At 45.0% G+C, this 25,207-nt stretch overlaps 1 protein-coding gene across 3 annotated transcripts in view; it reads right to left on the bottom strand.

Moving 5' to 3' along the window:
- Ctnnb1 (catenin beta 1) overlaps window positions 1-16,660 on the bottom strand; it is a 29,015-nt gene extending 12,355 nt beyond the window's left edge. The window contains exon 1 of one of the 3 annotated variants that reach the window (XM_050141476.1): window positions 16,459-16,660. The gene's annotated coding sequence lies outside the window, so the exon portion shown is untranslated. Of the gene's footprint in view, window positions 1-10,857; window positions 10,877-16,086; window positions 16,162-16,458 lie in introns of those variants that run through there. The other 2 variants (XM_050141477.1, XM_050141478.1) reach the window with 2 other exon arrangements.
- Between the last annotated feature and the right edge of the window lie 8,547 nt (window positions 16,661-25,207).

Here is a 25,207-nt window from a genome sequence, read left to right on the forward strand (position 1 = left end):
AACTATCTTGAAAAACTAAAAAACTAAAGGGGAAAAAAAATCCTTATATGTGGTGGGGCACAGCAACTTTCCAACTTGAGCCAAAAAACAAGCCTACTCCTCAATGTGGAGAGATTTGTTCACCTGAGGTAGGGCTGCCAGCCCTTAGGAAGCTGCAGCCCCAATGCAGCCTTTCAGAGGGAGACTTGAACCCAGTCTAGGACTAGCTCCTCAGCTGGCCAGCATAAACAGGCCTGGAGACCAGGCTGTACACCTGCCTGTTTGCTCCTTAAGCTGCACAACCCACACCCTCCTACTGGGGAACCTGTGTCGATGCAGAGCACCGTTTATAATAATGTTACGGGGGAAAATGTGTTCGTGCTCTGAACTCACAGTATCTGCATATGCTGGAGTCCTGAGTACAACACACATTTAGCACAGAGTACCAGCACCTAAAAAAAATCCATGCACCATCCATGAAAACCACCTTCCTCCTCACAGCAACCATGGAGAGGAAAAACAGGAGCAAAGGGCCATCAGGTAAGTAGCAACCTGCAGGCTAAAGCCTTTTCTACAGATAGAAACAAAACTCCAAGAATTCTTAGCATTATCCACCAAAAGAAACTGATGAGTTCACCCTGCTCTGAGATGAGGAAAGTGGGGCAGCCTTGTCCCAAGGAAACTTTTCCTCATCAGAGACTTCAGGCCAAGGGCTGGCTCTCTTCCAACACTCCCTGCCAATTATTAAGGAACCAACCTCAAGTTCCCGATAATCAATGCTTTCTATCTGCCACTGTGGGAGAGTCTTCAACATCAAAGGAAAAGCGTAAGAAAAGCAAACTCAGCAGAAACAGACAGTGCTCTTAAAATGGGTAAGTTAACCTAATATCCCCATAAAACTTGGAACAACAACAACAACAAAAAAAAAAAAATCAAGCTAAATATTAACCAAAGTTGTAAAATACTCCTAAAACACTGCATGTAAAGACCTCAAATATAACAGAGAAAGGGTGACGGATGCAGGAACTCAGGCATTTCAGCAAGAATCACAAGACAATGAGGAGAAGCAGCCTAATCACCCAAGAAGGTGCTAGAGACCTCTGCAATGTCTGCAACCTCTGACGAGGTGCATGTGGGGCTCGCTCTTTCTCTTGCATCTTCCCACCCAGGCTAAGGAGCCTGCATCCACATCTATCTCTGGTTTGTTTCTTCTTGCTACTTTACTTTTCCAATTATCTAGCAATGCAAAGATCACCCGACTTTGAACTATCTATAAATGCCTCTTGTAGAAATAGTATAGATCTATGCTAAAATTATTTTCCAAGTTCCCATCAGAATAAAATTATTCACCTTGTAATGAATTATAACTGTGGATAACATCACTGCACAAAGCATATACATTATAAAACCACAGTTTTAACACGGGCAGTTCATGTCAACAATTCATTTTTCACAAACAGTGTACTAGAACAAACCCAGTGAATTGAAGATAATCTGCTCTGATTCCAGAACGTCATAACCTCTGGGCTCATCTTCAGGATGCACAGAGCTCTTTAGTAAAATGTGCACACCTGAGAGCACCAGTCCCGCACTGAAGTCACAGCTCCAGTTCTCTCTCTGCTCATCCTCTTCGGCTGTATATTCTAGAAGGAATCCTCAAGTGCCCTGAATGAAATGTCCTGAACCACAGCACACAAATGGCTAAGAAACAAAAAGACTGACAAGGAGATCAGGCTATCATCACCAATGACTGTAAACACCCCCAGCCACAGTGATATGCTCAGTAAGTGTTTCTTTGGCCAGTTCTATAACATTAATCTTGCAGTTAATGACACTTGGTATTATATAAAATTTATTGCCAAGTATTTTTTCAAATAAAAATCCCGCATGACAACCATTGTAAAACTTTAGTGAGCTGGGTGGTGGTGGTGTACACCTTTAATTCAAGCACTCGGGAGGCACACTGGCAGGCGGATCTCTGAGTGGGAGGTTAGCCTGGTCTACAGAGTGAGTTCCAGGGCAGTCAAGGATATACAGACAAACCACATCTCAAAAAACAAAACAAAACAAAAACAAACTAACAAAAAAACAAAAACTGCAGTGAATGACCATAGTAGAATCTTGGCTCCAATTCTTGAATATTTAGTCCTTCCTCACTTGCCTGTTATACCAGGACACAAAATAAACATCTTAACATAGAAGAAATTTTCTTAACTAATTCTAATGACAGAAATGTAGTGGCACCGTGGATTTTTTTTTTAAAGGATAAAAGGACATCCAAGCCTTTTTTGATTAATTATCAATTATTATTGATGATTATCAATCAACATGGCTCCAAAACAGGACAGAATATAAGCTAATACCAAGTCCACCAGAGGCAGTGTAGAAGCTGTCCACTTACCAGGGCCCTGTCATGACCAACTGAGTCCCAGACTGCTCTAGCAGCGATCCCTGCCTACTCACCCCGCCCTGCAGTGCTGCTACAGGGTGTTGTAGCTCAGGCTGTTTGGTTCAAACCTAAACTCTTGTTCTGTCTTGTCTGTATTACAAGTCTGCGTTGTCAGGTTTCTAATGCAGCACTTTATTTTTACGGAGCACACATATGCACTAACTATACCTAAGAAGTTCTTTGAATACACTCGTTTAGGATGGCTGTTCATATACTTCAACTTTACAACTCTTTTTTTTTTGATAGGGTAGTTTTTTTTAATATTTATTTATTTATTATGTATACAATATTCTGAGTGTATGTATGTCTGCAGGCCAGAAGAGGGCACCAGACCTCATTCCAGATGGTTGTGAGCCACCATGTGGTTGCCGGGAATTGAACTCAGGACCTTTGGAAGAGCAGGCAATGCTCTTAACCACTGAGCCATCTCTCCAGCCCAACTTTACAACTCTTAACTTTGCATTTATTGCCAGTGTCACCAATGAGTACAAGATACCACTAGCCCTTAAGACCATAAAAAATGTCAAATGGTCTTTCACAGACATCACCAAGAGCATGGTATTATTAAAAAAGCAGATACGGGCAGGCAAGATGGCTCAGTAGATAAAGGTACTTGCCACCAAGCCCAGCAACCTGAGTTCCATCTCCAGGGCCCACCAACTGACCTAAGTGTGTCTTTGATGCCCATCACACAGATGCAGGCACACAGACACAAATAAGAAAAAAACATGCAATAAAATGCATTCTTTTAAAAACAGACACTAGCACAAGATGAAGTTAGTGAGCATTTCAGCATGGGGGACAGGGGACCCCTAGAGCCCCAACCCAGAGCTGAGGAGCAGTCAGTGAGTGCTGGGACAGGGAGAGTCGGTTTTCTAGGACAGGGACTGTGTTCCAATGGAGGGCCCCACACCTGTGGGCGTAAGAGCAGCATAAACTGGACCTGTGGGTTAGTAACAAAAAGAAAGAGGACATGACGTCTTGCTGTGGGATAACACTCTTGTACACTGTAAAGATTTGTCACTCATATTAGTTTAATGAAACACTGATTGGCCAGTAGCCAGACAGGAAGTACAGGCAGTGCAGCCAGACTGAGAATTCAGGGAAGAGGAAAGGCAGAGTCAGAAGAATCAAGAAGAGAATGCTACACTGAGAAAAGGTACCAAGCCATGTGGCTACCCATCGGCAAAAATTACAGGTTAATTTAAGTTGTTAAGTTGTAAGAGCTAGTTAATAAATAAGCTTAAGCTAATAGGCCAAACAGGTTATAATATAAGCCTCTGTTTTTATTTGGGACTGAATGGCTGCGGGACCTGGTGGGACAGAAACCTCTGTCTACAAAAGTCTGGAAAGCTCTGGGGTGGCAGGTAGGCCAAGAAGGAATAAAGACAAGGACTGTGGGGTGAATACAATCTAAGTATATTATATACGTGTGAAATTCTCAACTAACAAAAATAACTTAAGCATCCTTTCCCTCCAGCTTTCAAGTACTTAATAGCATAAGCAAAGTCATCACATGCACCCGTCACGAGGTAGACTTCATTCACCATCCATACACACTGTCTGACTCCAAGCAATGCTTCCAGGGCGTGCGCAGAGAGTGAAGGCTGCATACCAGCTGCTTCAGCAAGGACAGAGAGAGTACAGTGCCAAGTCTTCAGCAGGTTTAGGTTTCATTTTAAAAATCAGATACAGTAAACCGTTGTCAGTTGCAAAATGCTTATTAATCAGAGTGGTGAGCATGGGTGCTGTCACAGCACTCTGTACCTTACATAAAACTATATGCAAAACTAGCTGTTAACATTTGAAATAAAAATTAAAGCCCAATCTCTGTACTTCTAAACTTTTGTAGGTCTTAAAATAGTGCCATCCTAAATGAAAATATCCAATTCTCCCAACTTTACAAGTGACTGCATGCTTAGATTTGAGAACTCCTGAGCACTTCTATGACCATTAAGTGGGTTTTATAATCTAGTAAAGTCTGAACAGAAAACTCAGCTTCAATGAAATAAAAGTGACTATTACAATTATATGCAAAAATTATTTTCCTTCAGAACAGAAATAATGTAATTATGAGTCCATCCATGACAACATCAAGAGAAAGAAACCATGCAGGCAAGTGCACAGAAGTCTGTTTTCTGACTAGAAAAAGTACACGCCAGCTCTCTCTGATCTGGTTAGTTCCATGTACTCAAAACAAATTCTAGTCTGCTTTCTTTAAATAAAATCGCTTTACCTAACTCCTGAAGCTGATGTAGGGAAGCCACTCTACCGCCTCCGCCCTGCTCTATGAGCTTCCCTGAGTTCCCACCTGTGAGCAGCTGGCATGGTCATGCTTTACGAAGCCAGGGTTTCCTCAGGCTTTACTTGCTCACATTTCTGCAGCACTAACAATTGGTTCTCATTTTCCTATGAAAAGGGCTATAGCAAAAGCAAACAATGCCCAAACAGAGACGGAGAGCCGGTCTTCCAGCCAGAAAGAGCTGGATGACCTGACCAGACACTAGGAAAACTGGCCTGTCATTCTAAAAGCCACCTTCACCTGTAAATTACCCACATTCCATCAAACACCATTCAAAAGTAAAACTCAAACTAAAGCAGTTAGTAAGTGTGGGCTAAAATTGAAGCTTTAACAGAAAGCATAAAGGATGTATGCACACCCTCATCCACACACACATTCTAGTTAAAATTTTGGGCAATGGACCTCTACCTATATTGTAATTTTAAAAATAGCATACTGGAAACACAAGGCAAAAATCCATAGCACACAAAAAACAGGAAAAATGAATCCTTACACAATACACTGGAAAGAAGAACAAGAACCAATGTTTCAAAGAAACAGTGGCGTAGGCAGTGAGGACAGGAGCCCGCAGGGAAGGCCTTTGCCTGGCTCCCAGGACCAGTAGAAAGGCGATGGCAACCACACCCAAGCAGTCACTGAGCTCCCCCATCTATCATTTCCACCTTTTAAGTGAGAGCCTCATTTGTTAATGCTAAAGGACTTATCAGAGGCATTCCACCTGTGCAGTGGAACAGAAAACTCGTAAACTGCACCGACAAAACTGAATAAATAATAATCTATGTGACACGGACTAGATATTCACCCACTCAAATTTTAAGTACCTTTTGTTACTGGTGTTACATCATCAAAGAGTCTTGGAAGTCAAGGTCATATAGCTAGTAACACTTCTATTTCTTTATTCAAGGATGCTTTCAGACAATATTTTTGACCATGTTACTCCCCTCCTCCACTTCTCCCTACCTAACAAGAGAAGTGAGAAGACTCTAAGAAATGCAGAGTCTCCACAGTGTGGTGTCAGGGAGGCTTCCCAAAGCAGATGAGGGCAGGGCAAAGCCCTCCAAAAGTGGACAAGCGATTCTTAGAATATGGTTGGTATGAAAATAGTACTAAATAGTGACCAATTTAACACAGGCAGAGATCTGTGAGCAGCCTGGGGATCAATAAAGATGCAGAATAAAATTCAAAGTGAACCAGGAACCACTGAGCCATGAGTCAAAATTTCCCAAGTTCCTAGGGGCTGGGAGTCAGGAAGCCTAGCTGAGCACATGGCAACCCACCATCCTACATCCACCACTCCCTCACCCTAGACTCACGGGCCGGGAGACATAGGACAGAAAAGAAAGCAGGTAGACCAGGAAAGTGGTCACTGTGCCCAGTCAAGACTGAACTTCTCACACAACTCACACAGTCATTTAAGAATAAGAGACTATCCCACCAATTCTTTCAACATTATCAGGCATGCAAATGTTTTGCATATGACCTGCAGAATCAAGACAAATTTAAGACAGTGTCTTACGTGTGTGCACACAGAGTAACTGTAATCAAAATAGAATAAAATGATACTTGTCTAAGAATAAATGCTTACTAGCCAAGTGCTGAAATATAGTATTAAAGCCCAAGAGCAAGCAACCTACCAGATTCTGTGTAGATGCAGAAACCATTCTACTATCATGCTTCAAAAGGCAAAACTGCTAAAAATGAAGTAAAAACTGTATTCTCTCTTGAGGGGAATCATCCTAGTGATGTAACCAAGGATGGCCTTGAACTCTATGAGCTTCCCAAGTAATGAACTACTTCTTTCTTTTCAATCCTGGTCTGTCTGTAGCCTGAGTCAAGTGTTCAGCTTTGTCAATTCAATCTTACTTCTTGCTTCTCCAGAGTTATACTGGTTAAGTCAAGTGAATATAGGGTCAGAACTTCAGATTAAGTAATCCTAAATCACACTCGATTTCCTTGACACTAACTACAGCTGGTATCTATGGTCCAATGTTCCATACTCCACAATGTGGCTCTAAACATGCCCAAGAAAGAGATCTCTGCATCTCAACTTGCCCTCCACATTCAGACACAGGCAGAGTCAGTGGCAGGGCTCCAGAAGTAATGCAATGTTTTCCTTCCCCGTTTAAGAAAAATCTCCCTCCCTCCCCAGCATTTGTTACAAGTTTCTCTTCCCCATCAAACCAATCAGAACTCTGGTTGCAAGTACTCAGGGATCACTGGAGTGTCACCTTCAGTTCCTAATCCAAGTCTGCAAAGTGCTCAGCATATATTAAGCTCAACTATTCAATGGGCTAACGCGCTTATCAAAAAATAAAAATGCTGCAGTCTCACTACTCGACCCACTACTTTGTAAAAACACTAGACAGCCCCATCACAGAGGTGGCTGTGCACTCAACTTCATTTCCCACGTCCGCACTTTCCACACATCACAAGACGCTGTACTTCTGGTCTGGTCCAGATAACACTGTTCTTCAGCTCCAGCCTCACAAAACAGGAGCAAGCAGGAGCACATGCTCGTCCCAAAGACAACCGTAAGTGAATTAAACAGACAAAGCTAAAACATGAAAAAATTAACAGAAAAGAGTTTTTGAGTTGCTTAATAGGTTACTAAAAAGGTCATCTCTTAGTTGTTTTCATGTGAACTTTCAAAGAAGGTTGTGTGAACAACGGGACAAAAATGATCTATGAAAGCCATAGCTTTATTTGTGAAAAAATATTTCATTAGGCCATCAAGACCAGTATGTGAGAAAAAAGAATTGAGGTCCAATATATTTAAGACTTTTAAACTCCCTGAAGACCATAGATTTGCAAGTGTGTTCAAGTGTACCCACCCACACTAGTGGACCCATCTTGTGCTTGCTAACAAAGAACTGCCATAGCCAGGAGGAGCTGACAGTGCCCTGGCATGGCACTTTTAAAAAAGTGTCACGTGGAATGTTGGTGTTCAAACTCTTAAGGAATAGTAAACACAAACCCCAGAGCACAAACTTCACAGATAACATTAGGTAGCAATAATCAAGGTTAAAAGCACAGAAAGGACCCAAGAAAGGAATGCAGAATGACCCTAGCAGTAGACCAGGCAGCAGCTGCTCCCCTGCCTACAGCCTCATCAAGCCATGTGATATTTCACTGTCTGGTCCACTTCCAGAATAGCAAACCTTACAACTGTGAAGGTTCCTGATATTTAGATTTTACTAGCAATCTAGTAAAATCTAGTGTTATCTGGACCAGACCAGAAGTACAGCGTCTTGTGATGTGTGGAAAGTGCGGACGTGGGAAATGTATTTTATTATTTTAATACAAAGAACTTCAAGGAATGGCCCCCCATCTTTGTTTGTGAGCCCCCAAACACAACAGTAAATGAGCCGTTTGTTACCTGGAGCTACATTATGAATACCCCACTGGTGTTTTATTTTCTCAATTTGCCATATTGTTATATAAAAGGAACATAGTTTCAAGACACAAACATCACAAATTTAGCGTACAGATTTCCTTCATTTATTCAGCAACCATTTCAGCAGCCACCACCCGCTAGAATGCTAACAGGTTCTGGGGACGATCCCACTGAAGAGCTGCCAGCGGCCTGCTGAAGGGTGGCCTTGCCGCTGGGACCAGGACTCAGGAAAGAGGCAGCACGAAGGAAAACTCATCGACCTATGGACCACCCAGCACACACAGGATAGGGCTCCAACACCCTTTAAGAACCACACTGTGAGCTCAGTGGTTTCAACTGAAAAGAGGGGGTGGAATGCACAAAGTGAGGCTGACCACAGCTCAATCACAGACTGTTCTCCAGCCCTCAGCAGGCTTGTTTGCTGGACAAGTGGTCTCATAGTTTTCTTTTAGACAGGGTCTCACTGTGTAACCAAGAGCTCACTTATGTAGCCTGGCTTGCCTGTGCCCTCATCCCCATCCCAGGTGCTGGTTCTCAGCATCGTGATAGAGCAGCTTATTCTTGCTATACCTGGAAACCCTGTAAGAAAGAGACAGCAGCCAAGCAGGTACAGCAGTAACAGGCCAGGGCACTGCAGCAGCAGGCCAGGCCCAGGGATCTGTCAGAGGAACGGAGGATGAGGACTAGAGCTCCAGCAATGGGACCCATCTGGGAGGAAAATGGGTCCCATCCATCTAAAGCTGCTACCTGTGGCTATGGGTACCGAAGCTTACATCTGAAGACTCTAGTTTTTCAGTCTGCAGCCACAATGTGGCAGCTAAAGATGCTAAGAAAGCACAAACACCGTCCCTGCACCACAGGTCCCATTCTATAGTGCAATGCTAGAAGCAAGAAAACACAAATGCTGACCAACCAACAAGACCAAGACTAAAGCACAGCCACTGTCTGATCTTAAGCAAGAGCCAAGGTAGTGTGAACTGGACAGGGGCCGACAGTGTGCGCTATGCACAGACCTCACATCTGTGAGGAGCACTAGATGTAAAAGGGGGGGGGAGGGCAAATCCACAAGTCCTTGTGACCTACACAAAACAGAAGGGCCTGTAAGGGGGAAAACAAAGCAGTACGTACTGCCTTACAGGCCATTAGCAAACCAAATAAGGGAGGGTGATATATACTTTTTTTTTTTTTCAGAAGAGGGTAAACTATGAGAAGGATTTGACACCAACCTGAATGAGACTCAAGGCAGACAGGCTTGGTCCACACAGGAGCCTAAGTTACTGTGGACCTGAGCTAAAGTCCCGGTTTTTGCACAGGAGTGGCAGCACCCCTGCTGCAGCACTGAGTGCACCGAGGGGAACAGATATAGAAGGATATCCAGCAGGGGAAGCTAAAAGGCCTTCGCACCGTGAAAGCCAAGACTGAGGTGTCGTGGCTACGTCAAGAAAATGAATCAATGCTGGATATACTAGATAAAAAAGGACAAGATTTGGAGAGATTTAGACACAAAAAGCCGCAGTTACAGCCCAGTAAGTTGGGGTCAGTTCCCAATTCACTGCTTAGGCTGCTTCTTATAAATGCACCATGGTGGAAACCGAGGCGTACAATTGCAAATCACAGTGTCTATTTAAGCCGGACAGTGAGCATGAACTAAACAGGGAGGCTCAAGGACTGACCCTTCAGCTCAGTCACACCATCACAGGTCAGAGATGAGAGCAAGAGCCAAGGGATGCCAGTCAAGAATGGAGAAAGCTTGCCCAGGTGCAGCAAAAACCCCCAAAACAACTGCAGCAACTGGGCTAATACTACAATAACTGAAAAGAGGCCCCAAATGCCTAACAAAGTATCACTAGTGGGAGTGAAAAAAGGGGGGGGACATGAATGGTATAAATCACAGCATGTCTGTCTGTAGACAGTAAGAGCTAGACAGGACTCGGGAAAGCACCGTGTGCAGGACATTCTTCCAATTATTCATCACTCCCCCCCCCCCACACTGTTAAATGGACCCCTGATGCAACGGATAAGGCTGTGGGTTCCAGCTGCCTCTAGTTGAGGAGAAAGAGCAGGTATCAAACAGTCTCTTCATAGAGCCTTTAGAGAAATTTCACAGAGCAGCATGTGCTGGGATAGAATGGCAATAAGGAAAAACCCAGGGCCCTTCAGCACTAGGGCAGAGCATTAGTCAAGCACCCCTTCAAAAGCTCTCCCTACTTCCTCAGCCTCCACAGTGCTAGGAGTACAAAAGTGAACCACCACTCTAGGCAAAAATCTGCTTCCACCATTTTCTTAAATATAACGTTGGCAGTGAACTTCAGGGCTTTACTGGGCAGCAGCAACACCATCTGGGCAGCCATTATTCGCCCTCCAAAGTACCTGCTGCTCTTCTGGTATTCCTGGACTTCCAACTGCAACTTCCAAGATGAGAAAAGGATCAGACAAAGTCTGGAGCTCTGCTTTAGGACCCACAATTAAAACTAGGTAATAAAGGTCTCTAGCAGGTCATTATCAGACATGGAATCACAAAGTGGTTGGGCTAAAATCCTAAATTAAAATAATAAGACATTAAACTTATCTATTTAAAAAAATAAATTAGCACTCTGTCCCCTAATAACGCACTTCTATTTCTGCATCTAAATGAACCTTATGGCATTTAATACTACATCTGCTGTTGTAAAGTCTTTCCACTGGTACAAAAACAAAGTTTTACACAGCATTCATTAAAAAAAAAATGCTCACCTGTGATGTACTGTTTGTTTACAGCAGTCCCCCTAGTTCTGAAGTGCATGGCTCTTCACCTGCAAATCTGTATTAAGGAAATGCTAGACAAAGTTTGCAGCCACCACCCTGCAATGTAACCAGTTCATACTCTAACCTAAATTTAAGATCTTCAAACTGTACTCCCAAGAAATCTCGCAGTGAACTCCGTTCCTTGCATTTTATGCAGCCGGTGCCCATAAGTACACATTCATTTAGAGGTACGTACCACCCACCCCTTCAGCTACTGGAAAACCTGGCCCTAACTCCAGCTTTTTTACTCTTCCTTCCCCTTCAGACCAACAGTCAAATTTGCTGACCACAGATAACATGAAGATTTAAGAACATACAGGGGTTATAAATCAGTCTTTCAAAACTGTTAAACATAACTGTTATACATCTGCTTTAATAATAAAATCAATCTAGAAATTGAGTTAAATCTCAAGAAAAAACAGAAGAAAAAAATTGGAAATGCTTGAGACAGTTCTCACAGAATCTAGATCAGTGGCTCTCAACCTGTGGATCACAACCCGAGTAGACCAATCCTTCCACAGGTGTCCTAAGACCATCAAAAAACACAGATATTTACATTACAATTCTAACAGCAGCAAAATTACTGTCACGATAAGAAATGGAACATAACAGCCACCTTCTGAACCAATGCTGATAAACCAGAACTAGGAAAACTTCTGGAATACACAAGATACTAGCCAGGCACAGTGTTGGTGCATGCAATCCCAGCACCCCAGAACCTGTTCCAGGCCAACCTGGAACACACAGGGAGACCCTGTCTCAGGAAAGCAAACAAACCCTCTCCAGCAGCTCCACGAAGAAACACAGGCCCACGGGATGGGTTAGACGCCTGGGACTGAGAGTTCGGGAAAGTTGCAAAGACCCATGTTGCACAAAGTCACAGCTGTGGCACTATATTCAGGAGGTATTTTGTTATGTTTTGAGATGGCCTCATTCTGGGCTCACAAGAATCCTTCCCCTGCTGAGCTCAGCCTTCTGTGCTGGACTGTAGGCTGTGACACAGCACGCTCTACATGATGCTTCTGAAGACCAGTTCAATTTTTTTTAGTCCAGCCAGAACCTGCCATTTAAACAAAGACCACTTTACAAACTTGGGAGTAAAAATCAGGCTAGCAGTAAAAGACTGAACCAATACAATTACCTTGCCCGCCCAAACCAGATGACCAAAATTAACGTACTACCAAATTAAACATACTCAGCTAACCTCCAGGTCAACACTGTTTCTACCTAAGTTTGAAATTAGCCTACTATTACATTCAGCTTGGCGGCTTGGGCTTCTTCTAGTGAAACCAGGAAATGGTTTAAATAAGGTGAGTGGGGTGGACTTTGTCCAGCGTTTAGGAGCCTGAAGACCACCATGAAGAGAATTGCTTCTCCAAGATCTATGACTCATTCGCCCGGAGAGCTGGCCAGGTTTCCAGTACCAGGTGTTTCTCTTCTTGTTGAACCAGTCTTAATTAAGACCAACGAGAGAGTTGCTGGTTACACCAAAGTATGCAATTCCACTACTGAACCCCTAGGGCTTATCATGCAATGGCCGTCACTGTCGTGGTTCGAAGGCATCACATCACAGCTGTGCAGAACTGCTGGCTGCCTCCCTCTTTTGTAAGCCTGTCCTCTGGGCCCTGGTCTGAAGTGCATGGCACCTTTAGCAATAAGAACTTATGCTCCACCTCTTGGGAACAACCAAGGGTAATAGCAATAGGTGTATGTTTTGGGACTCTACTGGAAGAGAGCTGGCCAACCACTCAAAAGAGTTTCTCATGTCTAGTATTGGTTTTATTAGATAAGTCTTTGGCTCCAGATGAGAAAATTGCACATAAACTATATATATATGTATTTATATAATTATGTGTATTATACATTTTTTAGGTAGATAGTTAATAGTACATGGACATGCTAAAGTGTGTGTGGGGGTAGACCATGAGGACTTAACCCTATACACAGGGGACTATAGGCAACTGTCGAATGCTGATAGTAGGAGAGTCTTCCCTAGAGAAAAGCTCCCCAATTAATTAGCCAATACCAAACAGGCAGCCCTAAAAACATTACACAGACGAAGCAGGTTGTAGTTAGGAATATATGTGCGCCTGTATATATATCTACAGTGAAAAAATAGGCCAGGAATTTCAGTGAGAGCAAGAGAGATATGGAGCAAGGAAGGGGAAAGAGAAATGAGATTTCAAAAATATAAAAGCAGTAACAAAAGTCACACTCAAATGTGATAATACTCCCTTACAGCAAGAAACCTGGAGTTCCAAAGGCTAAGTGATCACCAGCTGTCTCTACACAGTCAACACTATTTCATTTCAGCCAGATTCTGGAAGGCAGAATCCAAAAACAAAATCTAAACTCTTAAGAATCCTTGTAAACTGACCATTTCGCTTCAAAAACCAATGCTTCACACCCTTGTAACTAACCAGACTGATCTGAAACAGTATTTTCAGAAGCAATGCTACTAAGAGAAGTGCTCACCTCTACCCCAGGAGTGGAGAGGAAGGTCTGAAGGTGCAGACAAGCCCTCCAGCCAACCAGCGCTGTCCTCAGCTCACAGGCAGGAACCACACTCACCTTACAGCTGACAAATCCCGAAAGAGCTTCTTATGATTTTCTCCAGTAAATCAGCAGTGTGGCCTTTACCCCCTTGAGCACCCGAGCCCTGGTGTCTCACACTGTAAGCACAGAGCTCTTAACACTGCCGTACTGACTGCCTGTTCTCTCGCCAAGGGCCAGCCATGCTCTCACGCCAGCCTCTTACCTGGGAGTCCTGCACAACTGTTCCCCCACAGAATCACCCATACAAACCTGCGGGAGAAGTGTAAAAGCAACCTGCGTCCTGTCCACCCGAGGGCGCTCCATATGACCACAAGCACTGCTGCCTCAACTGGAAACTGGGAAGAGACACCACAAGCAAGTTCAAAAAAGGTGGCTAGGCCCTAAGATAGTGTACTTCCTCTTAAAATCCTTTCTCCCCAAGGAAGAATATATGCATTCTTCCAGAGATTCACCAGCAGATAAATCCAGGTTCCTAGTCAAGAGAAGCTCAGCCTTAAATACAAAGGAAACTTTCTTAGGTAAACAGGAAATAAAGACCTTTCTCCAGAGGATTAAGAACTTTTGATTCACTTTCAATTGACACTTTTCATTTTGTAAAAGCACAAGTTGGTACTCATTTCACCCTGTTAGCTCATTATGGACTACACCCTCTGCCACCACTGAACCTCAAGGCCTGACTGACTATTCTGCAAGCTATGTCCTCTCAGACAGGACGGAGGCTGCCTCCTCAGGCCCGGCACCAAAGCATCTGCTCTCAACATTGGTCAACAGAAAGGGGCCACAAAAGAAAGGAAGGAAGAAAGAAGAAGTTACCATCTATCTGTAAGGTTTTGAACAGCTCATCAGGCATGCATCTGACCGAGCAGAAGCACACCCAGGCAGTCAGTGGATGGCCCAGACCACTCCCTCACCTAAGCACTGAGATTCATTCGACTCCGTCTTCGCTGCCCACTTACTGCTTACAAGTGTGCCGATCAAGCTTCCCACCCCCAGTGTGCACAGGCTCTATCTCTGTCCTGCATTCACCACCAGCATCTCTGGGCACACATTTAAGAAACGTGTCTCCTTGTCAACCACCTTGGCGGTGGCATTCACAAAATGGTGCCGAAGCACAATTTCCATTCCCCCCATCATTACAACTGGGGGCATTTAATACCCAATGTACACTCGTCAGGCCAGTGGTTCTCAACCTGGGCGTCGAAGGACCATTTCACAGGGCTTGCCTAAGACCACCAGAAAACAGGTATTCACTACGATTCATAACAGTAGCAAAATTACAGTTATGAAACAACAACGAACTTTTCTGGTTGGGGCCACAATTGTAATAAAGGGTCGCAGCATTAGGAAGGCTGAGAAGCACTGCTCTCAACAAGTCTACCAGGTAGTATTTCCTGACACCTGCGCCTGGTGAACCGCTTCCCTATTGGAGGCTGGTCCTCCGACTGTGAGGTCCAGAAGGACTCTATCCCAGGCAAGCTAAGCTTTCCAGACAGCCTGCTTCCTCAAGGACTTCTGCCTGGGAGGGTCTGGCGCTAGCTACTCCTAGAGAAAGACTTTTGCAAGCTTCCTACTTCCCCGGCCACCAATTGTCCAGGCTCGGCCTTCAGGACAAAGGTTGTTAGGTCTCAGAATGACTATCCCCAGCACGGTCATCAATGTTGTTTGATGCTTGAGAAAGGGCGCTCTGGAAGGCACTTCTTTTAAATTTGGGGGATTTCTGAATATTTAAAGGTAAAAGTGAACTAAATGTAACAGCGGCCTTAATTAAAATAAAGTTTGGGCCCAACACATGGAAATACAAAACCAATAAGCCTAAGCGACGTTAAATTAGAAACCAACAGAGCAAGCTGCATTCCCTCTTTGCCGGGACGAGGGAGTGCTCCGAGACGGCAGCAAGCCAAAAGTAAATAGCGAAATGGCTTCCTAAATCCCAGACAAAACGCTTCACAACTTGGCCATGTGAAAAACAGGAGGCAGACTTTCATCAAAGGCAAAGCAGCCGTCTCTCGAGCTTGCTGTCTGGTCTAAGCCACCATTATTCATGGCACAAAGCTCTCGTTTCACTAAAACCACTCCTCGATTTCCTCTCGCCGACCTCCGCATACCAGCGGCCCAGCCACTCTCCATTCAGCGCTCAGGCCCGGGGGGAGGGGAGCCCACAGATGTCTGGAGACCGAGCCCGAGACAAAGCTGCCCCGAAGCCCGGCGGCGCAGCGGAGCGGGCCTGGGGCGTCCAGCTCGGGAGCGTCCGTCCCAAGTCCGGTCCCCGAACACAACACTCGGAACGAGTCGGACCGCTCGCTCGCTCGCCCGCACGGCCTGATGGTCTGCGCCCAGGAAAAGCACACTTGGAGCGGACCCCGCACTAAGTGGCTCGCGTTCTGGCTACAGAGGAGCCCCCTCCCCCCGGCTTCCGAATCCTGCGCACCCCCCACCAGGAGTGGTCGTCGCTCGCCCACGACCCCCCCCCCATTCCCGCCGGGGTCTCGGCCCCGCCGCCACCGACCCCACGCGAGTTCAGGACGCGCCGTCCTCCGAGGACACGCTCCTGACTCCTCCCGCCCGCTGCACCCAAGAGTTTGGCGACTCCACGGCTTTAAAGTTGTTTGGATTCAAACTCACACAGTCAGGTCGTTGCGAGGAGAGAGAGATCTATCTATACGTTCTCCACGACGGAAGGAGGCGACGCGCGCCAGTCCGGCGTCCCCTGTGCGCGGGGGCGGCCCGCACCCCCGTCGTCCGCGGGCCACGGAGGCGGAGCCCCCGCCCACCCCGCCCCCCACCCCGCCCGCTGCAGCCCCAGCCGGGACGCGAACCGCGGTCCCCACCCCCCCACGGCGGCCAGCCGCCCATACGGGCTCCCGGCGCGCGCCCTCCCGGCCCCGGCTCCGGCCCCGGCTCCGGCCCCGCGCGCCCCCGCGGCCTCCCACCGCCCACCCGGCCCGCGAAGTTTCCCGCTGGCGCGGTTCGAGCCGGCCGTCCGCGGCGCCGCACCTCAGGGCCGCCCGCGCGCTGTTCCCCCTGCGGCCGTGCGCTCTCCCTCGGCCTCCTCGAGCTGACGGCTCGGCGCCCACGGTGCTCCGTCTCCGCCTCCCCGGGCCGCCCGGCTGCGCAGGACACGAGCTGACGCGGCCGCCACCGAGCGAGGGCTTAAGATGGCGCCGCACAAGGAGCAATTTATAAGCGGCGCGGCACCGTGTATCCCGCCGCTGCCGGCGTCGGCCGCTCAGCGCGGAGCGTTCCGCCGCGCGAGGACGAGGGGCGGGGCGCGGGCGGGGCGCGGAAAGTAGTCCCCGCCGGCCCGAGGCGCTCCGCGCATGCGCCGCCGGGAGGGGCCGGGCGGGGCGGGGCGTCCCGACGCCGTTCCAGTGAAAGCCGAAGGGACGGGCAGAGGGGCCGCCGCTGTGGGCAGGGAGGAGCGCGTTCCTGTTCAATGAGAGTTCGAGACCCGATTCCGGCTCTTCCCCTTCCCCCCCCTTCTCCCCCCGCGTTCCGAACGCCCCGGCCCGAGCTGCAACTCAATCCACTGTCTGCAGGAGTGTCCGCCCCCCTTCCCCGCTTCCTGCTGTGCCTCCTGATCCCCGACAGGAATCCCATGGCCCCCACCCCAGGAAGCCATGTAGTTCCCATGAGTGTCTGTTGACAACATCGGACTAGACCAAGCGGTTCAGCAACAAGGTGCTGATCACCAGCTTGAGTCCTCGAAATTCCATCTTACCTGGACCCACTGGGCCGTGAGTGCTTTTCCCCAGGGACTGCAATTTTATTGTATTGTTTGAGAAACTTGCGCCTGTTGCTGATAGGACTTATGAACAACTTCAAATTTTTCAAAACTAATTATGTATCCTTGGAGAGCATTTTTTCTGAATCCTGACAATAGCCTGAAGTTGTGTCTTCTCTTGGAATGGGCCCCGTTGTTGCCTTGCCCAACTGGCGCTCGTCAAAACTGGAGCAGTTGGGGTGGGTTAGCTGTCTCCAGTCTATTATATTGTGCTTACGTTTCTGCCCAAACAATGGCAACAGTGAAAGTTGCCCCCTGCCTTCTTTCATGCCTGCACTGTAATTAACCAAGTAAACAATAGGTCCTTATATACAGGTACTGGCAGGAAGCCTGCCCATCCGCTGGGCCGTAGGGACAGCTTATTTTTTTAAGTGACTCATATTTCTATCTTAAAGATATATCGCCGTAGCTCTATGAACCACCACCATGAGGGAGCCACTCTGTGAGGACCATTGTCTAGACCTTCCCCTCTGTGTCTCTGCTGTGCTTCCCGGAGAATAAACCCTGCTGCTGGCTGGGGCTGCCTTGGCCTGTCCTAACTCAGAGAGATGGAACAGGAAGAGGGATTTTGTTGGAATACCGGTGCTGCCTGCAGCTACCAACCCCTAATTTTAATCATCAGATGTAGACGTGCAAGTATTTTGTCGACCCGATTAAAGTCTTGCTTTTAAAATTAGGTAACTGACTTCACTGCTGTCAGAGGATTTTTCTCTTTTCTTCTTTTTAGACGCTTGCTTTCTCTGTGTTCCATTTTTTGCTATTTAAAAAAAAAAGGCACACTATTAAAACCAGTAAGAAATGTCTGTACCATTGAAAGATCTGAAAGATAAAGACACCTTATATTTGTTCTCTTGCCGGATGCCAAAATAAAGCATATAATTCGGGTGTTTTAGTTCCAACCTAGAATTAAAGGCTCGATCCCTATTGATAATTCACAGAGAGCATGTTTGAGAGGAAGGTAGATCGTGCGACAATGCAGAGCGCTGTCTCTCTCATCAAGTGTTATCTGCTGGAGAAATAACCGGCTGACTAGCCTTAAAGCCAGCTAGCTGAATTTTAAAATTTCTCAGGATTTTTGTTCACGTCTCTTATAAAACTGGGCCATATTTTGTACCAAAAAAAAGATGAATAACTTCTGTGAAATTAAGACAAATACTGTCATTACACCAGAAAGAAACAGATCAGCAAAATGCCTAGTGAATAAAGAAACCTGTTCGTCTGCGAGTTGATTTGAAAATAAAATAAGTAGCTAAGAAGTAAAGTGGTTTTATGAAATGAATTGCTAAAACAGTTGACCCCAGGTAACACATTTCACCAAAAAAAAACAAAAAAACACCATTTGGTTTCTTCTCTCTTACGCCCTTTCTTCCAAGAGTCCACCCAATGGGTTTGACAGAAAGTAATTCATTTCAAGAAATGGGGGCAAATACCTGTCTCCAGCTGGTTTAACAGGCTCAGAATTGATTGTCCTGCAGTCCAGCCACGGGCAGACCAAGCTTTGCCTACACAGACATGAGCCTAGAACACACTCACTAAAACACAAGCACACACACCGCTTGTATTTGCAGTTTGTGCAGAAATATTAATAAGGCAGCACTGGTTCTTCTGCCTTCTGAATACTTAACTCTATCCAATCCATTATTTCAGCGTTTACTACACACCTAAACAATGACCCCTTTTGAGGACAGCCAGCTTCTTTTGATTAACACCTTCGTTTAAAGTCAAACTGTAATTGTGAGTAAACTCTACTTGACAATAGGCAGAAATGATGGGAAAACAAACTGAAATTAGGGTGTGGTCCATGTTGGATCCTATCCCAGTTCCCCCGGGAAGGAAGGATCCTTTCCCAGCAGAAATAGAGCAATCTTCCGTGCATTTAGAACAGCCAAAATTGATTCTCTAAGAAGACCTGTTAAAAATAATTTCTTTATGATAATGAGGAAACACCAGGCAAAAATACCACAATCGGCTTCTGGTTCTACATTTGTCAAGCGGGCTATTTATGGACCCAGACTTTTGGTTTGTAAAACATCGTGCTGGGGGTGTGCCATCCTTTTGTTAATTTCCAGCTGAACAGGCTAAGCAGTTGTAAATACCTCTTGTGAGACTGTGTGTCACTTACTCCCCACACAGAAGCCGTCTAGTGACCCACTGGGCAGATTCCGCAGAGAGCCGCCGTGGAAAGCTTGCAGCTCGCACAACCACAGAGCAAAGCGGGCTCGGAAAGGTGGCAGGAGGCGGTGGCAATGGAGGTGGCCATGGCCTGGTCCTTTAGTTACGCTGGCTCCATCCTTCACGCTTGAAGTTGCGTGTTCTCCGGGCCTTCCTCGGTTTACCATTCTCAGGAAGTGTTTTAGTGGCTACCTTACAAAGCGTGATGAGGAAGCCATGGAGACTCATCGTGACAGGCAGAGGATATGGAGGTAGATGTTTCTTAGCATTTCTCAGAACTAACAGAAACCGTGGTGATACTAAGAAAGCATGCTTTGACATACCCCTCAATGACCACATGCATACAAAAATACACACACGCATACACACATACATACACACATACACACACAATCTCTCTATTAAAAAAATTTCAAAATGGTTGCAGGTATTTCATTCACAAGAAGGTTAAAGGCGTTTCCCACCGAAAGGAGGATTAACTTACCGGAGGATTCTGGGACTGCAGATGTGCACTGCGGCAAAATCCTAAATTCGTCGAAAAAAAATAATTTCTGGACTCCAGCTGCTAAAAATAATAGAATTATAGAAAATCATGAAGGAGATGAAAACAAGCCATTTTCACATCCCAAAGTGTTTGGGTTTGGGGAGGGTGGGTTCTTTTCTTTTAAATGATGTCTTAAACAATGCAAATTTTAAAATGGCTTTTCTTTTCCAGAGCACGCAGCGCCATGAAATCGATAATATTTGATCTTTCGGTTAGTAGGCATCATGGTGAGCTATAGCAGGGGCTGCAGACAGCAGACGTGTTCTTGTCAGCTAAAAAATTTCATATTGTTTTTGCATCCATTGAGACCTAGAGAAGGGGACAGCACCCTGGTTTTTGTTTAGCTTGCACCAGGCTATGGGGGGGGTGACGCGAACCCTCATTTTATCGACATAGACATGTCTATTGCTTTATATATATTAAAAACAGGGGGTCTTACTGGATCTTAAACAAAAAATTATGTAAAAGGAGTGGCTGGTGTGATTATAATCCCATCATGCAGGGTCCACCGTTCCCATTTAGTGAAATTTCGCAGAGGGCAACTTCTTAAGACACCCCCGCTGTGCTGAATGAAAGGCATGAACCAACCAAAGACAGAATTCATCTGTGTTTATATTTTACAAACAATGGGACACCCACTCTTTGTATGGCTTTCCTCTCCCCCACCTTATTATTTCTTGAAAACTGCTGCATCTTCCCCCGCCCCTCGCAAGCACTCACCTCCCCAGCACTGCAGCCCGTCCTGTCTTGCTGGTCCTTCCTCTTCCTATCCGCGTTCACAAATTCTGCTCGCGCCATCTTTGTGTGGGGGGCGACGCTCTGCTACCTTCACTCAGCCATGCTCTCACAAATCCGCTCAGAGATGGAAAATTACAGTGTGCTTTGGGGGCTTAATTTGCCCGGTTTTCTCCCGTCTTCCTTCTGACATTGAAAAAATGGAAATGACAAGGGGAAGCCCCCCCCCCAGAGATATTTCTATTCTTTCCATAACCTGTTGTATACAGTGGTGGTAAAAATTATTATTAACATAATAGCAACAGCTGCAGCCTAAATAGAAGCTATGAGATAATTAATTTGGTGCAGGTGTTTCTGTTGTGAGCTGGGCAACCCAGGCCATATAAAGTCTAAAGACGGCGACCAACCCCGCCATGAAAACAAAATGCACAACAAAACGTCCTGTCCGACAAATGTGGCTATTATTTTAAATAAAGAAAAAAAATCCTCCCCTACTCAACTCAGTGGTTTAGTTACAGAGGATACAGTGTCCTGTGTTTTGTGTGTGTGTGTGTGTGTGTGTGTGTGTGTGTGTGTGTACCACAGTCCAGGGTATGGCATGTTTAAACATATGGAGGTTTTATGCTGCCACGGTCAGAAGACATATGGACCAGGCATAGTTTTTTTTTTAATTAAAGACAGACTGTCATATTTAAGAGCTCCATTAGTTTAACAACAAAAATTATGTGTAGCCGAGGAGAAAATAAGCGTTGAGTCGTTCCTTATCTGAAGGAACACCTTACAGACAGTGCTCACCCGCTTTCGGGGAGACATGTTAACAGGGTGACCCTCTCCACTGACGTGGCCCTCCCCTGCCATCCAGGTGAGTGTTTCAGGGACAGCTGCTGCTGGCTAGACCAGGAGAATGTTCCAGAAGCCTCATATCTGGGTAACACCAGCAGGGACTTGGAGAAAGTCATGATGCTATGAGCAAGTATTTGCTTTCTGTTTTATATCATTCAGCAAAAATAACACAGAGGGGCGTACTGATTGATTTTTTTTAACTACTTGGCTAAAAAAATTTACTTAAAAATATAGTTATTTCTGATTTTTCTCCCAGTAATGCTACAGTTCACATGTCGATCATAATTTGTTTGTTAAAAAGCAACACACACACACACACACACAACCATGATCAAATTTTGAAAGTTTTTATTCATTGAATTTTACTGTATTGGATGACTTTTACCATTAATTGTAAGCCTTCAGTGGAAAAATATGATTTCTTTTAGAATCCATACATTTTAATATTTTGGTACACTTTTGCAGAAATTTTAGCTCTAAAAGATTCAAAAATTATCTAGACAACACTATTCTGCAAACACACATAAGGAGCACTGAATTAGTATATTATTTCTTTAAAGTCTGTTTTATTTCTAATGCTCTATCCGAGCCACCCACTTCCTACACAGAAGTATTGAGTGTTTACCTTGCAATCGTCGCCTTATTCCTTCCTTTGTTTTTATCAAAGCCCTTTTCTTCATGGTCTCTGTTCCAGTATACTCAGATTTCAAATTTACAAATCTATCATTTGTATTAGGGAATGGGAGAGAGATTTAAAAAACAAAGACCATGGCAGTTTTCTCTTTTAGAGGAGAAGGAAACAGCCGATTCTTTGAGAGCCCTGAGGAAAGTTGACAGGATGACAGCGTCATGTCTGCTGGGATTTCCCCGGGATTTCTACATTAGCCTAAGCCAGCCCAGGACAAGGCTCTGGAACCATGGAAGTGGTTTGATTATGAAATCTGTGTGGGGAAACACAAAAACGCTTTCATTTGTGTTGCCGAGAGGAATTGCCTACAGTAAACCTTTCTCCTTCCACTGTGAGTCCCTTGAGAAACTGAAGCCTACAGAGTGCTTGCCACTCATTCCTCTTTATAGCCATCCAAACCCCGCCCCAGCAACCGGCCTCTTCAGACTTCCTTTTCCGAAGAGGACTCTGCTTGGGTTTGAAACAATGTTTCTAGAATGATGGTTACTGTGAGTCGATTTGTTTCTGGGTGGCTTGTTACATGGGAAAAGCAAACAAACGGAGCTAACATGCCTTGATCGTTGGCTTGATCATGACAATCACGCCGCACTATAGCTTTCTCCAGAGTGTGCATTAAAATTTCTAAATATTTTTAATTTTACAATGTACTTAGTAATCTTATATATGTACTCCTTGGATGTATATTTATTTGAACTGCACCAGTTTACTGCTGTCAATACTTAGATTAAATATCAATGAAGCTTAACTCATTTTAAGATTAAAAACAAGTACAGCCGTTATATTTTATCTCTACATCCCCCAGCTACTTGTGTGCATGTTTTGGATTCTATTTGCTCCACTCACCCATTGTTATAGAGCTCTGGAATCATTTACATAATCTGTTAAGCCAACCTTTTACCCATTCACAACCTGTGTAATTTGCGGCTTGATTTATTGTCATTGCTGATCTCTGTGAGCCTTTTAGAAACTCCCACCTTGATCCTTTCTTCTGGCAGATTCAAATGAACCTCCATCGATAAAGATTCCCACTCATGCTTTCCAACGTAACTAGAATATACACCACACACACACCGTGTAAACAGTACACACAGGCTCCTGCATCACCAATTTTTCTTGATATGTTTAACTCTTTTGTGTGTATCTGTAAATATCTGTGTCTTTTCCATCCTTACTAATTGAAGAATGAGAACAACAGATGTCTTTTACTGTCAAAAGACTCTGAAATATCTTGTTTCCGAAGAGTGGCCTTTGGGGGCTAGAAAGGTGGGGCCACAGTTAAAAACACTTGCAACTCTTCCAGAGGACTGGGGTTTAGTTCTTAGCATCTACCTCAGGGGGCTCACAAGTGCCTGTAACTTAAGCTCCAGGGTATCCAGTGCCCTCTTCTGTTCTCTGTGGGCACAATACTTATGTGCACATACCAACAGGCATGCACATTCTAAAAAGAAGAATGTTTGCCTTTGGTAGCTGGAAAGATAGCTCAGTTGGTAAACTGTTTGCCGTACAAGAATGAGGACATGGGTTCAATCCCCAGAACTCACATAATGAAGGCAGGCATGGTAAACACACTTATAATCCCAGCATTGAAGAGATAAATTCCTGGGGCAGATTAATGATAATGATGGGGTTCACAGCTACCCTAGCCTAGATGGTGAGGTCAAGGTCATGTCTCCAAAACAAGACTTGTCTGTCTGTCTGTCTGTCTGTCTATCCATCTATCCATCCATCAATCATCTATCTATCTATCTATCTAGCTAGCTAGCTAGCTAGCTATCTAGCTATCTATCTATCTATCTATCTATCCATCCACCACCTATCTCTCATCAATCTACCTACCCACCTACCACCTACCTGGCTACCTATCTGTCTATCCAAATATGTGGAGAATTTCCCAAAAGTTCCTATATAGGGCTGGGATGCAGCTCAGTGTGTGTGTGTGGTTGGTGAGGGGAGATGGGTAGGCAGATGTGCCTGAGAGTTAAGTTCCTATGTGCGCCACCCACCAGTCATGGGAAGGGACTTGGTGGGCAAGTGCCATTGTTTTCTTACTTGGAAAATTCTGAAGCGCACCCCATGCTGTCTCCCTTGGTCTATATCCAAGCTCTACAAGCCCGTGATGGACGCTGGCAGGTAGCATAGCCTGTCTTTGCTTCTCTTTTTCTCTGCTCTTCATTCTTCTACTGGTTTTCCTTCGATCAGGGAGGAGCCAGTGGGACAGCGTCTCACCAAACTTTTACAGTTTTGAAAGTGATCCTTTGCAATCTGAATTTGCATTTTTCTTTTGAGTAAAGCCAAGTATGTTTTCCCATATCTGAATATTTTTCACTATGATTCCTTAGTTGTATATTTTGCCTCTTGGTCTCTTCAATTCTTATAAAATCTCAACACTAGAAATATTTGGTCCATGTCTGTAATATTTGATCTATTTTGTAATATTTGGTCTATTATGTATGTTTAGTCTGTCTGTAATAATTATGATTTTTTTTCTATTTGTGAGGTTTGTTTGTATCTTGTTTGGCTTTATTTTCCTTACTTTTTCTTATTTCCCCTGCCCCCTTTTTTGGCCATTTGGGAGATTTTATATTTGTTCATTAATTTATCATTTGTTTACTTAGTTCATTCTGACTATTGAACCCAGGGCCTCATGCAATAGGCAACTACTTTCCTAGTCTAAGGTTTTATTTTTATGTACACATATTAATGAGCCTTTCTTTTCATCTCTCCCGCCTCTTACGTCACAGTCAGAAGCACTTTATGTGGGTGGCTGGATGGCTGAGCAGGTACAGGAGCTTGCTGCCAAACCTGACCACCTGAGTTCCATCCCTGGGACCCACATGGAGGAAGGAGAGAACGGGTGCCTCCAGGCTGCCCTCTGACCTTCACTTACACGCCTTAGTATGTGCACATCAACCTACCAATCCAAAAATATCATTCTAAAAATGCAAAGAGAAGCCTTTTCCTACACTCTAAGAATAAAAAG

Source organism: Alexandromys fortis, unplaced genomic scaffold, assembly GCF_014885135.2.
Source record: "Alexandromys fortis isolate MF-2015 unplaced genomic scaffold, M_Fortis_MF-2015_v1.1 scaffold_44, whole genome shotgun sequence".
Taxonomy (NCBI): Eukaryota; Metazoa; Chordata; class Mammalia; order Rodentia; family Cricetidae; genus Alexandromys; species Alexandromys fortis.